At 43.6% G+C, this 15519-nt stretch overlaps 1 long non-coding RNA gene across 1 annotated transcript; it reads right to left on the bottom strand.

Annotated features, from left to right (window-relative positions):
- Window positions 1-3961: 3961 nt before the first annotated feature.
- LOC121058668 lies at window positions 3962-11912 on the bottom strand. Its single transcript, XR_005814288.1, has 2 exons — window positions 10102-11912; window positions 3962-8891 (listed from the first exon to the last, which is right to left on the bottom strand). It is a non-coding gene; the product is annotated as an uncharacterized LOC121058668 (long non-coding RNA).
- Window positions 11913-15519: the final 3607 nt, after the last annotated feature.

Here is a 15519-nt window from a genome sequence, read left to right as displayed (position 1 = left end):
TTCCTGCAGTGCCGAGATGCTGTGGCCAAGCGTGTCCATATAGTCAGTGCCTCTGGGGGTGGTGGGTGCCACCGTGTGTCCCTGGGGGCTGTCTTGGGCTGTTGCTGGCGCGGTTAGTGATGGACCTTCAGGTCTGGAGCTCTTCCTCCTCTGTGCTACGATAGCCAGGGGACCTTTCATCTCGAGGGCTGTTCAACCTCATGGATCAGATTTTCTGGGCGCCTCAAAGGGATGGCATCGGGGCCAGTGAATCAGACACTGACGGTGTCTGCTGAGGTGCTGGAGTTTGTCTTGAACTGAGAATTTTGATGAGGGTACAATGTTGTTTCAACCAAAAAGATCTTCTCCCTGTCTGTCTGGCATAGCCTACTGCTCCTTAGTACTGAAACTTCAGGATCAGCCCCACTTAATGATGGCTGTTCTTCTCTAACTCCGTACAGACTGTTATTTGTTTCTGTCTCAGCTGCTCAGAGCATTTCTGAATTAGTTCAGATTCACGGTCCTGTGTCCTGATGCAAAGTAAACTCTGTTCTGTCCCAAAGCATCAGCTCAGCGTTGGAGTCAGAATTACTGGCATGACTGTCTTTATGCTCTAAGCTTGCTATTATCTGAAAACATGAAAAGATGGTTGCTTAATTCTTTGTGTTTATTTTCTAAGGCTTTTTTTTTTTTTTTTTTTTTAACGACAGAGTGTCTTTCCCATGTGGAAATAAAAATGGGTTCCATTTCGCTTGAATTTGATAGTAAATCACACTGGGTGCATCATCACTAAATTGTGGTGTGTGCATACAAGCACGGGTGTGGAACCTCCCCAGGGAATCCCATCCTGCCTTTCCCATATCCCATTTTTATGCTTTTTATTCCCTTGAGATGCTGGCCCTACACAGAGATGTCCTCCATCTCAAGAACCACTTTGCATGCGTGCACATCTCCCTCAGGTTCCAAACAAAAAATCCCTTTGGAACTGTCAAGTCTCCTGTATTTCCTGTGTACTCATACTCCCCATATGGGCGTGTGTACCAATATTCCTCGTCTACTGAAATTCCGCATATGCTGGGCATCCCTCCTCGTGACCATTAACTACACTTCTCTACGACATATATATTACAAATTATGGTCACACAAAGTTATGTTCTTAAGCATCCATAAAACATACCTTTTGGTAGAGGACACGTACTAAGCTCCTGGAATGAAGGAATAAGAAAAAATACCTGGCTCAGCTTGTTTTTCTGCCTCAAGTCAAATTACAGCCCAGTTGTGAATTGGGAAAATAATTCATTTTCAATACACGGTTGATCAATTTTTTCCGTCTTTGTAACTGCCTATACAGTAATGAATATATGTTCTTTGCGTTTTTCAGATAAATATCCAGCATCTTAGGGTATTTAAAATTAGATCTGGATACATTTACAGAGCAATGATTATTCTGAATTTCATCTGAGGCAATTAAAAAGCATCATGATGACATTTAAGGTGATATTTTTCTCCCCTACGTTAAATAATTATAAATAATAATAATGATTAAACAAATTATTCTGTTCCTCCCAGTCTGGATCAACCTTTAGGTTAATAATCTAAATCATTAAAATTCATCTCTCTCTCAAAGGATTGAGCAGTTTAAAAAAATGGAGGAACCTTTCTGCATAAGGGTGATTGATAATTACCAAAGCAAAGATGTTTTGTGGGTAAAAAATGTGAAGGCTCAGCAGATTGATTGGGTTACACAGTGGTCAGGTTGAGGTGATATTTTCAACAATTAAATTTGGCACAGATTTATCAACTGACATCCACTGTGTGGGAGATGCAGAAGTCAGGTCCAGGCCTGCTTCTTTGTACACCAGCTCTGAGGAACCCGTGGTTCCCAGCTGCAAACTCACTGCGTGACCTTAGGTCGCTGACAGCCACTTTTTGAAGTTGTTATTTAATTTCAGTGGGAGTTAGGCTCTTCTTTTATGACGTTTTATTATTTTTTCCTTAAATTGCCTGTGTGAATGAGATTTCTCTTGACTAAGTTTATAGGCCAAGCCATCTACTCTAAAATCGAAAAAAAAATAAAAAAAAAAATAAAAGCCAATAAATAAAATGCAATAAATAAATAAATAAAATCCAAGCTGCTACCCAGGAGAGTTATTGCTAGTGTCCATCATTCCCTCCACTCTAGGGTTGGTTGATTTACCTCTGCGGATGCCTCTCTCTCTACATTTGTGATATAAAGCAGCTAAACAGTTAGATGAGAATTGAAATCCAACTTTGAGATGGTTACAGCTGGAAAATGATTATGCCCAAGGTGGCTCTCTGTCTCTGTAGCCACGAGTGCTCTTTTCTTATAGGCACTGCAAAGGTAACGTGCCAAAAACTCCGAAATACAGCTTAGCTTCTCCATTGATGAGCAATCTAATACGACTGCTTGAAAGGTGTACGGACTGTTCTGGACTTTACACCTCTTTGGTTAATTAGAGAGACTTTTCTGGCCACAAAGAGCCATGGAAGAATGGATTTCCAGTGCGGGAAGGAATGATAAGGCTTTCCCAAGGGGCTTATTGGATTGTGAATCGCTCCACCTATTTGCAGAGTTTCTCAGAAGTCGTCTGTGTTCATCCATCTTTCCCCCCTCCCTCCGGACTATTAAATCTCTTCCCACTCTGCTAAAACCAAGCCTTCGCCTTGTCTTAATAAATTGCGTTTCTTGCTGAATGTGGCTGCTTTGCAGGAAAAGACGCCACTTGGAATAATCAGGACCAAATTGATAAGCTATATACAGAGTACAGACTGAGGAGGCTCTCCTTTAAAACATGGGGGACGATGGAGTTGCACTTAATTTAATTGAATACTAAGTATGGCTGTCGATAACACTTCCCCCCTCAAAACACATATTTTATTCCTGTCTTGTTTTGTTATTTATACCCCCTGTCGCGTTACCTTCCTAGGTGTCCCTTGCTAAACATAAATGCTGTAAAGCTGGAATTCCAGCTCAAACTTAAACCCAGCGAGAGGAGTTAGTCCAGCCCTGAGCTGCGGTGGCTGCTTGCTGCAGCCGGGCTGCGGCTCCCCGGGGAGCAGCTTACTCAGGAAATGGAGCTATTTCCGGGCCCGGCTGCCGCCAGGAAATGAGGAGGCAGCAGTGGAGATATTTTTTGAATTTGATGGGATTTTTTTTTCATACTTTGTACCGGGGAATGCTCAGGCCGGCGCTGCAGCGAGTGGTTTATGGAAACCTTTGGTTTGGGGAGATGGGGGCTGAGTTGGGTTGGGGTCTGACGCAGGTCAGATGGAGAGCGGGGATCTGGGAGCAGCGAAACGCGAGCGAGGGATCTACAGATTTGAAGGCAAAATAGTAAACGTGACCTCGTAAATCGTTACTGCTTTGTTTTGCCCATATTCTCATTTTCTTGTTGGATTATTTTATTTTTTGATGTGAAGTTAAATAATTTAAAATCCCTTCCGAACCCAGAGCAGTGCCTTTTGGGTGCTGCACATGTAGAAATTCTCATCTGCTCCCACCGCAATGAAAAGGGTTTCAGGTCCCCCACTCTAATATCAGCCCTTCTACCCTAATATTAAGTAGACTTCCTTAAAATTAATCTCATCATAATCTGAAGCAGTCAAGGGTACTTTAATTTTTATGGAAGATGTGTGGCTCACCCCCTAGATTGTTTTTAAAATCTCAGTCTTATTGGTGTGAATATCTGGTAAATTTCTACTGCAAGTAGTGGCTGAAACACTGGAAGTAGGCATTTCCATTGAAAATGAAAAAATAATGGCAATCTTTTAGTGAACTTGGGTGGCATTTGAAAAGTATGGTATTATTAGAGATACACAGAAGACAGTCCTTGTAAAGGATTTCAAATTTAGCTGTTTTCAGAAACAGACCCATACTTTGAAATTCTCAGGAGGAAGATTTTTCTCTACCTGTCCATCTCCTCCCTCAGGAAAAAGAAAAAAAAAATACACTTGAGCAGAATTTACGATGTCATCGTAATATTTTCTATTTTTAGAATACAGTCTGTGTTCAGTATAGAAAGATTGAAAAAACTCTACATTGCTTTTGGATTTTTCTTGAAGTTATGAAAATGTAATACTAAAGCTAGGAAACATCAAAACGAGAAGTTTTTTTTTCTAACGAGAAATAAACATTTGTTCTGAAAATTTTGAATGGGATAGGTTTATAGCATGGAGAGCTTTGTTCCACGTGGAGAGGTGGTTGTGCCACTTGCCTGATTTTTCCCAGGCCGTTTCACCCGTGGTTCCCTCGAAGCCTCTGCGATCAGGGGACAAACACTAGCTGCGTTTGCCAGAACGTTGTTTCGTTGCTGCTTCGGATCCGGAGTCACAAACCGTCGGCCAAAATCCTGCCATCACCTTACAAAGGCAAACAAGAACTGGCCTCTGCCCTAAGTGTGCATCCTACAAGAGTGTCCAGAGGAAGCGCTTCCCAAGGGAGGAGCACGGGACAGCCGCCCTACAGGCACCCCAGAGGAGCTGAGCAGGTTATCTGGGCGGCCCTGGTGCCGTAGAAATGTATGTCTGAAACCCTAACACATGGGATCCATGCCAAATTGGTGCCTTTTTGTGCCGAGGGTGGTATGGACAGTCGGTGTTCTTACTGCAGGCCGAGGAGTTTGCTTTAAATCCAACTTGTGATGTGCTTGCTGTGCTGAATTTTGCTTTCCACAGGTACGCGCGTGCTTGGGTTGGTGAAGCGGGCTGGGCGTGCTCCTGGTGCAGCAAAGCCCGCGGACAGCAGGTCTGAACAGCCGGCAGGGAGGGAGAAAAGGGGGGAGCGACATGCTTGTAGCTGTCCAGAAGGAAAACATAAATCTTCTGAGCTGCAATGCAGTGCAATGCTCGTTCCCTCAGCACCCACTGCCTCGCGAGCCATGTCCCAGATCTTTACGTATGTGATAGTCCCACTGAGTTCAATTGTGGCTAAGGAAACACAAATATTGTTACTCACATGTGGAGAGTTGCTCATGTACTAGTCAGCTGAAGAACAGAGATATCCATCTCAGTCTTATTAACTTCATCACACAATTTATCGCTGAAGAGGGTTACTGAAGGCTCAATTAGGCACTTGTGATTTTGGCTAGTGCCTGCAGAATAGTGTCCCGTTGTATAATTTTGTTTGGTTTTGGTTTTATATAGTAAAGCACAAATAACATTTACTCATGAGACAGCCTAGGGACACACTGCCAGAAATAGAGGCTCCCGACAATTATACAGGATGTTGCTGTGGTGTTATCATATGATTCATCCACTATGAGTATGAACAATTGTTAACCTCAAGACACTCTCACTTTCACGCCCTCTGACACACATACCACTGAGGACAAATATCCTCAAGATGAGTAAAACATTAGGATTGGGATTTTGACTCATAAAGGTTCATGTGTTAAGCCTAAGCTTTGCTGTCCAACCCTTGAGCACGAGGATCTTCTATAAGCAGTATGATGTGCAGCTTAGGAAATCCTTTTGGATGCTGATTGACCATAGGAATGGCTGTGGATATAGACAGTCAAAGTGGTCCAAGGTGGACACCACTGAAATCAGTTACAAAGAAAATAAATTTGGCCCAGATCTCCTGATAACAACTGCACTGAGTTCAGGAGGGAGTTATACTGAGAATGTGCCCCGTAAAGCTGGGAGAAAGATGGCCAAAGAGATTTAGGTGCTTGAAAGAGGGTCGCTGCTGCGAAAAGCTTCTGTGCAGGCTTTGCTTAACCATGAGCTTGGCAGAACATGAGCTTGGTAGAGCAAGGCCAGCTACTATCAGCTGAGAAGCTGGACTTTGAGAGTTGTAATTGCAAAACTGTCTCTCCCAATGAGCCCTGCAATGGCTAACAGCTGGATAATGGATGAGCTTCTTTGCAGCCCCCTCTCTTGCATGCATTTTGTTATCCTATTCTTCCCTGTACGTGTTTGAGGGGCCACCACTGGCTGTGCCCTTTGCAATTCTTTTTGTCTGATTTACTTTAACTTAGTTCTGGCCCTTCCCTTCACAACTTGGACTCTGGCACTTGCTGGTGGTCAGCCATCTTTTGCCAACTATTTTGCCTTGCAAACTCGCATCACTAGATGGCAGTCTAATGGCACACACGTGCCCTGCCCGTACTGCCGGGGAGAAAAGTCAAATTTCACCTAAAAAGTGGACGAAATTTAAAATTTGAGTGCAAAGCAACTTCCAGACCTTAAAACAGAAAATACCTCTTCAGCCACCTTAAATTTCCTTAACGCTCTCTGCAAAGACCTAGGACAAGGTCTTTACTTATGACCCAGTGACACAGGTGCTACACCAATTTACACCACCCCCAGATTTGGCCCACAGAGCTCACATGAATGTCACGGCCATGCGTGCGATTTGCACGTATGTGATATTAAGTCAGGAAATTTGGATAAGATCTAAAATACAAAAACAGTAATACAATCAAATATGACATTTTCCTTCAAAATTAAGCTTTCCTCACTCTTCAGCTTTTGCTCTTGCTGCCCCACGGGATAATGTTTTGAGCTGCTTTGCAGTCTTATACCCCGTGGTACAGTAAGTTAAGCTACAGCACATCTCATTTCAGTTCTCCGAAGGGGAAGTACTCCAAAGGAGTAGCCCAAAGGGGAATTTAAGTGGTGCACAGGTTTTGGTTTGGTTTTCTGGAGGGAGAATTGCATCCTGTGGGCCCGTGAATTTTCAGCGTACGGAGTACATACATTTCTGTATGTTTTCTTAGGTCTGGGTTAGCACCCTCATTTATGAGCAAGATTTTAACAAGGAGGAAAATGTCACAGTATAGAAAAATAAACAGGGTAAAAATAAGTGGCAGAAAGACGGTCTTTACCACACTAAACATCGTCCTTTTTGGACGTCACGAAGACAGCTGTTGGCTGAGAGTGAGATCTGAAGGTCTTTGTTAGGAAACGTTATTGCTGAGATTTTCACTGTTTGGATTTCCTGTTTTCCTCACTTCTGAACCCTTTGGCTTTTGTAATCTCAGCAGGGTCAGGTCTGGTCATCCGTGGGGAAACAGACTGTGAACAACAAGGCGATGTGCTGCAGGAGCTGCGCCGGGGAGTCAGTAGGTGAGCGGCTGGGCAGGTTGTGGAGGAGCCAGGATCCTCGACCTTCTGCGTAGCGCTGGCCATAAGGCTGCCTTGTCTGAACCACATCTGTCTAGATAAAAAATATCTATCCTTGGTTTAAAAACACTGAGTGATGGAAAACCATCCGCTGTCCTTCAGAAGCGCTCCTAGGTTAATTGCCTTTGGCCGTTAAAAATGAGTGTCTTATTTTTGGTCAAAATCTACTTAGCTTCAATTTCCTTGTCGTAGTATCTGGTTATACTTCTATCTGTAGGCAGAGGAGCTTTCGTGAATTTTTTTTTAGATGTCTTTGATGCCCAGATATGATATGCTCCAAAAGATGCTCCGAGATCTGTCACCTCCCAGATAAGATGTGAAGGTCAGAATGGAACCATTTGATCTCTCTCAAAACCCATACTTTTGGGAGAAAGTGCCAAAATTCATTCAACTTTGGTCTGTTTGGTTAGTTACTTTCTGACTCTCCACAAACTCCACCTCCAATATCAGAAATGTAAAATGCTTTTAATAGTCCTATTCTCAAGCGTTGATTTCCCTGCATGCGTGTCTTTGTGTCTCCATGGGCTGAACTGTAATATTTTTCTCTGCAATAGCTGAAGCAATGTTAGCCTTAGAAGGGATGGAATTAAACTGAAGCAAAGGTACGTGATTGAAAATATACAGAGAGAGGCTGAAAAATCCCACTGTGTCCACGCTTGGTGGCAAGTCACATAGCTATACCAGGATAGCTGAAAGGATATAATCCTGTTGTAGTAGGCATTATTAATGTTATTGTATAATACTATTTGTCCCTGTGTGGTACCGAACAGTTACTCTACATAAAGTAATTAAGCACTGTACAACAGGTCTGTGTACCAGGTGAGCCTGTGGAGTAAATCAGTGCCGTCTGTCAGTCCAGTTCTGTGTGTGTAGAGGCCGAAGGAAGGACTCCTGTGGTGTACTTAGCTTGTTTTTTTTTTTTTTTTTTTTTTTTCCCGTGCATGTATTTGATGCAAGCTAAAAGTGGTCCTGCCTCGCCATCCCCGGAGCATCACCAGGAATTCTGCTCAGTATCTCTGTCAGCATCCCTCTTTTCCTTTCTATCATTCAATTTCTTCCTCCAGAGAGTGATTTTAACCAGTGAATAGGTCAGATCTGGTCTAGAAGGGGGGCTTCACTTGGCTAATGCATTTCCCTCCCTTCCTAATTACACACGGCCCATTTTCTCGGTTATGCATTGGCTTTTCTCAGCATTTTTGTGGTACAAGTCATCTATGTTTTGGGGTTCTTTTGTGATAGGTAAACCCTTCTAGCCACAGTTGTCATTAAATTCAGCTTTTTTGAAGGACGACTGGGAATATTTTCACAGAGTGGTGTTTAATTGTTGGATTTGTCCCAGAACTTCCACCAAAAGTTTTGTTTTTCACCTTCAAATTGACAGGCGTAGGGGATAGATACCGTGCAGACATTTAGGACTTGATTCTCTCCTCGCTTACGATGCTGTCCTGATGAAGGCAGAGAAATGAGCTGGGTTATGTCGGCGTAATTCATGTTTTTATAAGAGGACAATCGGGTCCTTGTGCTGCTGGCTGGACAGCATACGGCTTGTCACATTGCGAGGTATCTGAAGGGGTCGGGGCTCTTCTGCAGATTGAACCACGGCGTGGAGCAAGGGGACCCAAGGGACCCGCCACGATGTCTCTGTGCGTGTTTCAGGCCTGCATCCTTGAGTGGGGTCACAGGTTCCCCCTCTTCTCCTCCGGAGCAGGTGGGCTGGACAGCGGCTCCACGTCTCCCACTCGCTGGCCCTCCCGGCGGCGGCGTTGCTGCAACAGGACGTTGTGATTTACAAGGCCGGGGCCAGCAGGAAATTCCTACCTCCACCCCCCGGAGCAGGGAGGAAGCAGGAGAAGCGCCGTGACTCAGAGTCACGCCTGAGTCACCCCGTGGTGCGCGGTTCCTGGGGTGGTGCTCGGCCCCTCCGGCCACCCCCGTGCCCGCTGCCAGCCCCTAGGGCACAGCTGGAACCAACTTGAGCTCCTGCACCGATGCCCGGAGTTATTCGATGGGGTAAAAGGGATGCTGCAGGTAGAACGGGGCCTGATTTGGTTAATGCTGTTCTGTAATAGATGAATAAACAACTTACAGCAGGTGCCTGGCGGCTTATGGTAATCAACGGGGTGTTTATTTGGGATCAGAAAATATACTCCGTTACACAAGTCTCTCGTCTGTCTTTGGCTAACCACAGGCTCGCTGAAATTGGATGGGGTCATTTGCTGTCTAGTCACAGATAATAAATCAAAGGGCTGAAGAAACTGCAGGAGAAAGGGCACGAACTGACCAAACATTTAGCTGATTGTAGTAAGCATCAGCCCGGCCAAAGCGAAACTTTCCCAGCAAATTTTCACTTATCTCGAATCCAGTTATTCCCTGTAGGCAGCTGAGCTAAGTAAACAGAGGTTGCTTTACCTTGACTAAACAATGACTTTGCTCTAGCTGCTGCCAGCTGTGTAGCAGTCACAAAATGAACTTTAAAGGCTGGTGGGTAGCAGGCTGCCAGGGTGAGTGAACCTGTCAGTCTGGTCGACTTTGGGCAGGATTTAGGATGCTTAGTTAGATGAAGCTGTGGTTGGATCAGCTGGTGCCGTTCCTTGAGTAGGGATAGAGTATGCAAACGAACGGCCGTGGGTAAGGAGGAAGCAGAGAGGAGCTGGGGGAGTGGAGAACGGATGACTTTCCTCTGATGTCAAAAATCCCATCATTCAGTGCTCGCAGGGAAAAAGACGAGAGGAGAAGAATGTGGAGAGAAAGAGGGAGAAGAAATGAAGGGAAGGGACACGCTCAGTTTTTTCCCTAATTGCGCAGGCTAGCGTTTACCACCTTAATAGGATGGAGGAGGGAGCCTGATCCCGAGAGCCAAGTTCTGAGCAGCCTTCCAAACCCCGGGGACTGTTCATATCCCCACCCCGCTCTGGACTTGGTTAGTACTGCCTTGATACGAATAATCAGGTAGATAAAAATTGTCAAGAAACTTACTGCACTTTCCTCAGGGCTCTCTTTGTGCTATCTTTTATTCCTGGCAGTTTTAATTTCTCTGGTCATTGTCTGTGTTTGTCAGAGGTGTTAGATACGCAGCTCTCCTAGGATTTCTGCAGTGTTGTGAGGAATGACCAGAGCTGGCTGGAAGCGAATTAGGTCGGGCACCAGCCGCAGGAGAGCTGGAGTTGCCTGGAGCTCCGTCCAGGTTGCTAATTCTTCCTTCCGAGGGGCTCATTTCAAAAGGTGCTGGATTTGTCCTTTGTGCATTTCGCTGTGTGCCGTTGCCTGTAATCAGGTTTTGTTTTTTTTTTTCTCCACTGAAAAAGCTTTCTCAACTGGAAAAAAAAGAAGCCAAAAAAAAAAAAAAAGCCTAAAAACAACCCCCCACATTTTTGGCAATGGGTTGTTTTTCTAAGCAATTAATTAAGCGCTGATTTTAAAAGAATTTGCATCCTTCTTCCAGCCTGTGTCAAGCATGGATTTTGTATTAATCACTTCACTACCCTCTGACTGAATAAGGACTGAAAAAGATGCAGAGAGTAAAAATTTCCTCAGGAAATGAATCAGACGAGGAACCTATGCCTCATCTCGCCTCCTACAAGCGAAGAAAGAGAGGATTTTGTCAATGGTGGGTCAGTTTACAAACGTGTCCTTTGCAGCGTGAGTCATAAGCAGTGATACATTTCACAGCAATGCAACCACAGATGCAGTTTAAATCCAGGACTGAACACCAGCTAAAGATAAATGGCAATGAATCCTCGTGCCCATAATAGTAATGGGAACGAAAATGCAACCTGTCAGACCGGCATGTACGCCAGCCAGCTCTTGCTGCTGCTTAAAACCCGTGTCAAAATTCTCGCTTGCTTTAATGGGAGCAGAACAATCCCTTGGGACATGCCCTCGTGATTTCCATTTGCTGATAAGCAAGGAGGGGATTTGAAGTTTTGCAAGACGGAGCTGGGAGAGCACCTGCCCTGCCACAAGGCTGCTGCACTGGGGGCTCGAGGAGAGAGGTCTGCCTTTCAGCAGGCTTTGGGCAAAGGTGCATGGTCCCAGGGGGATGTCACCTCGGTCAGGGCAGGGGACGGAGGTATCGGGAGCAGGTGGGAAGCGGTGCTGTCTCCGGAGCTGGTTGAAGCACGTTACCAGTTCTGAGATTTCCAAAATGCTGGCCGTTTATTTATTTTTTTCCTCCAAAAGCGCCAGCCTTTGTTAGTGTTATAACTGTTAAGAGATGTGTAAAAACTGTTGTGTGAGCCTACCATCAAAACTTGTTGTTGTTTTGGCTATGAGTGAGATAATGAAATTTAGCAGGAAATCTGAGCTGAAATATAAAAGTTTTAAGTTTTCACTGGTGCCACTTTCCCCAGCGTTTCCTGAGACTAACCCTTGCAAGCGTGTTAGTACTCATGGTTTTGTTTTTCTTTACTGAGTTTTCTGTACTCATCTCTAGCTTGCCAGGCTTTGGAAGCGTTAGGCAAGAAATCGGACATGGATCAGCTATTTAATCAATCAGCCAAAGTCAGTGGTGCTGTCGCTGTTTATTACTGGCCAAGAGCTGCCTATTGGTGTCCTAAAGTGTGATAAGATGAGCGGCTGAGATGCTGCAGGTCTTTTCATTAAGGGTAACGACCATCCTTAGAAAGATCTTTATATTAAGCAAGTTCATAGACACCAACTGTAATACGTTTGCTTATTTGTGCTTGTGCAATCTTTTGGTCTCGAGGCTCACAGAGGCTGTTTGCAAATATTAGCATGTACCTTTGTAAAAAGATAACGCTGGGCCAGCACCAAAAGATTTGAAATGGAATGGAGAATGGCAGACCTTGAGTCAAATTCAAATTTTCTAAGTCACTGGCCAGCACGTTAACCATGAGATCAGTCCTCTTCTCTTTAGGGTTAAACGTTTCCTCTTACAAAAAGAGCCAGAGGCTCTTGATTATCCATGCAAAACAGGCCAGTGCTTTGATTTGTAAGGTTTTGTCTGACACACTTTTAAATGGATGAAGCTCAATTTAGATTCCAAAAGAAAATCTAAATTTGGTGGTTGAGACATATACCCACTTTTCTCTCTTATCCCGAGGCACCGTTCTCCACCCTTCCCCTTTCCTCTTCAAAAAATGATACTGCCTGATGCTTTGAACCAAGAGAGCATATTTCAAGATCAGCGTGGAACAATTAAACCAATGATCTGTACGCTTCAAGGAGAAAACTGAGCTGCAGTAGCTCTGCTTTGACAGGTCTTTGGAGGATTTCAAGGAAGTTACACCCACTTCATTCATGATAATCGGCTGTTTAACGCAGAGCAGCTCAGTGTTATGAATGAAAGGGAGCATGTTTTGGCTTGCAGAACAACTCACAAATCTAATGCTTCACTCGTCAAATAACCAACCACATAAAAAAAAAAAAATCTGACTTCATTCTTGAAATGAAATTAATGAATGCAAGATTCAGTGGGAAAAAAAAAAAGGAAAGAAAGAAAAAAAAACACCTAAAGCTGCATCCTCTCTTTCTTTGGAGTTTTAGAAACATTACCTCTCTCCTTTCTATGGATTTGTGAGTGGACAAGATTTGTGGCTGGACAAGTTGGGGAAATACAACACAGCCTCTGAAGTGATTTTGCAACTAAGACCAAGTTTTGGGGGGGTTGTACGTGAAGTCAAAACAAGTTGAATTACTGGATTTCAGATAATTTTGGTAGCAAAAGGGAACCAGAAGGAAAAAGAACATTAAGAATAGTATGTAGATCTACTGAAATAATAGATTTTTAATTTGGATGGGCTGTAAGGTTCTCTGAGAAGCAATGGGCTCGATACTATGCCAAAGTAGCCCTGCTGATTAAAATTACTTATTCTAAGAATAATATATTAATTTTTGATTATTAAACCTGGTTTTGAAGCATACCACTATGTCCTCAGGTACTGCAGGGCTCCTGGAACTGTCCTGTCTCAGGTGCCTTGGTGCCTTCTGGCAGCGCTGGATTTATAGGCTCTAGAGAGTCTTGAATGCTACAGGGCTCCTGGGGCATTTGTTGTAGGCAAGTGTAGTTTAAGATATCTCAAATTAAAGGCAGGAGCAAAGATAGTTTAAATATTTCTTTCTACCCATGCCTTATTTGCAGTTCATTTGCTAATGAAACGGCTTTCAGGAGGAGCAAAGAGCACATCCATCCTTCTGGCTCCTTCACCAGGCGGTGATTTGCTTGTGCCTGGGCAGGAAGGAGTACAGTTACTTTGATCAAATAAACACTGACAGGTGGTTCTGAAACGTTTGACTTGAAACTGAACTGAGTGTTTATTATTTGTAGTTTTGAAAGAGATGTGTGTAATCATTTCCCTTGCTCGTTCTCATCTGGATTTGGGATAAAACTGTCATGTGGAATATTTATCTTGTTATCAGTATTTTACAAAGTATTAATTGTTCTCACTGGTTTTCTTCTGAGGGGAACATATCGTCAGGTTTATCTGAGAAACACATGGTGATATAGGTTGATTAAGTGATGTTACCAAGAATGGGTCAATGGTGAAGACTAGGATTATCTATGTAATCCAAAAACCATTACAGCAGATCTGTCTTCTGATCCCAAGAGCATCTAAGTGTCTCTCTCCATCCTAGTGCCTAGATAGCCTCCAGGTCCATAGTATTCAAGCACCACAAACGAGAGCAGTGCCTCCTGTCTGACCTTAACAGATGGGGAGCTGCTGCACCAGAAGAGTACTCGGCTTGCCCAAGACCCCAGAGAAAGTCTGGAGCAGAGGTAGTTTGACTTGGATGGGCTTTGGGTCTGTTTGACTTGAAGCTGTCAGCTGTTTATGGTCTTGTGTAGTCGTATTAGTTAGTAATACTACCAAAAATCAACAGCAATAGGAAACAAAGTCCTGGAGCAGCTTAAAAATCAAGGCCTAGATTTCCCACAGTTTAATGTTAATTAGGTGAATAAATAATTTCTCAGGAAGCTTAGAAAAGTGTCATGTCCCTTATGGTGTCTTCTGTGCAGTTGTTGCTGTATCATATGGACAAAGGTGTTGAGAGACCCCTCTTGTTCCTGCAAAAATCCCAGAAAATCACAATAAACAAGAGCCTCACTGGCTTCTAATTCTGTGTATGGAGCATAAGGCCTGGAAGGTGCAATTCAGTAGAGGAATCATGGGGAACTCAGCATCCCTTAATATTCAAATTCATGCATACGTTGGAAATCATGCCCTTGTTTCTTGAACTGGCCTCTCTGAAAAAGTGAGTTTTACTGAAAAAGAAGCTAAACAAAATCAATTGGAGACATGTCAATTCTACGTGATGTTCTTTCATCTTTGTTCAGCAGCTGAGAGCCTCTGATGGAAGGTGGGGGAAAAAAATTCTCATCCTTTTTGCACCAAAATAATTCCCAGAACAATATGCAGCTAACGCCGGGATCTTGCTGGAGCCCTTTCCACTTAGCAGTGTATAAAAAGGGCAGGTTGGCCACAATCCCCTGTGCTGTGCCCTCCGGGGGGAAAAGGCTGAATGCAGAGCAAGGCAAAAGTGGTTGCCTGAGAAGGGAAGGTGTGCGTGGGATCGCTTCTTTGATTGCTGAATGCAATAAGCTAATGTCCTCCTTTCTTCTTCTACTCCATAGAACTGCATTTGGGGAAATCAAGACCTGAGCAGATCCTTTTTTATTTCCACTCATTTTCAGGGTGAGTAAATTCTCTCGTCTTTACTACTGCTGTCATATCCTGTGGAGCTAAGAAGTGTGACTTAAGGTTCAGAGGAAAATCTCTCTTTTTTTAATCTTTGCACTGATAACACTGTGCTTAATTTAGCAGCAGTGAGGCAGAACATTTGGATTTTGTTATCCATTTCCAAAACTATTGTTGGCTTCTTATTTCTTTGTTCCCCCCTACTGCTCATTTTAGATATACATTTTACTGTAGGTGCCAAAAGATAAGTTAATGCCAACTTGATGATTAATTGTCTAATACTTGCCTCTGTCCTAAGATGGAAAGCCTTTATCTAAGTAACCTATTAATAATTATTTTATTTATTACCGCATGGGTACATCTAAATGGATTTGGGTTCTGCCTTCCTGAGAAATTCGGGCAAGAATTTATTGTTACAGCATGAAAGAAAGCCAATGAAACCTTAAAGTTGGTATCAGAAAGTATGTCTTAATGTTGGGGTCAGGGTACTTCTTTATCTATATTTTGCAAGCCCCGAGCAATATCACAGTCTTCTTGTCAAAAGTGTCCAATAATACGCAGTTCTGAGGCTTTCTGGTGTGCTCAGAAATGTAAAAATCAATAAAATAGCTTGATTTTCAAGAGGCTCTGAGAACTGCCCGGGCCTTCTTAAGGTATCTCAGCCTAGCTGCACAAGCTTAGAAGGAAAATGTGGGAAAAGCACAGCTGGGAGCCTGCCCGGCCTGTGCCACAAAGGGGG

This window comes from Cygnus olor, chromosome 22 (assembly GCF_009769625.2).
Source record: "Cygnus olor isolate bCygOlo1 chromosome 22, bCygOlo1.pri.v2, whole genome shotgun sequence".
Classification (NCBI taxonomy): Eukaryota; Metazoa; Chordata; class Aves; order Anseriformes; family Anatidae; genus Cygnus; species Cygnus olor.
Note: the sequence above shows the minus strand (reverse complement) of the source record. Positions and strands in the feature narration are given on the sequence as shown.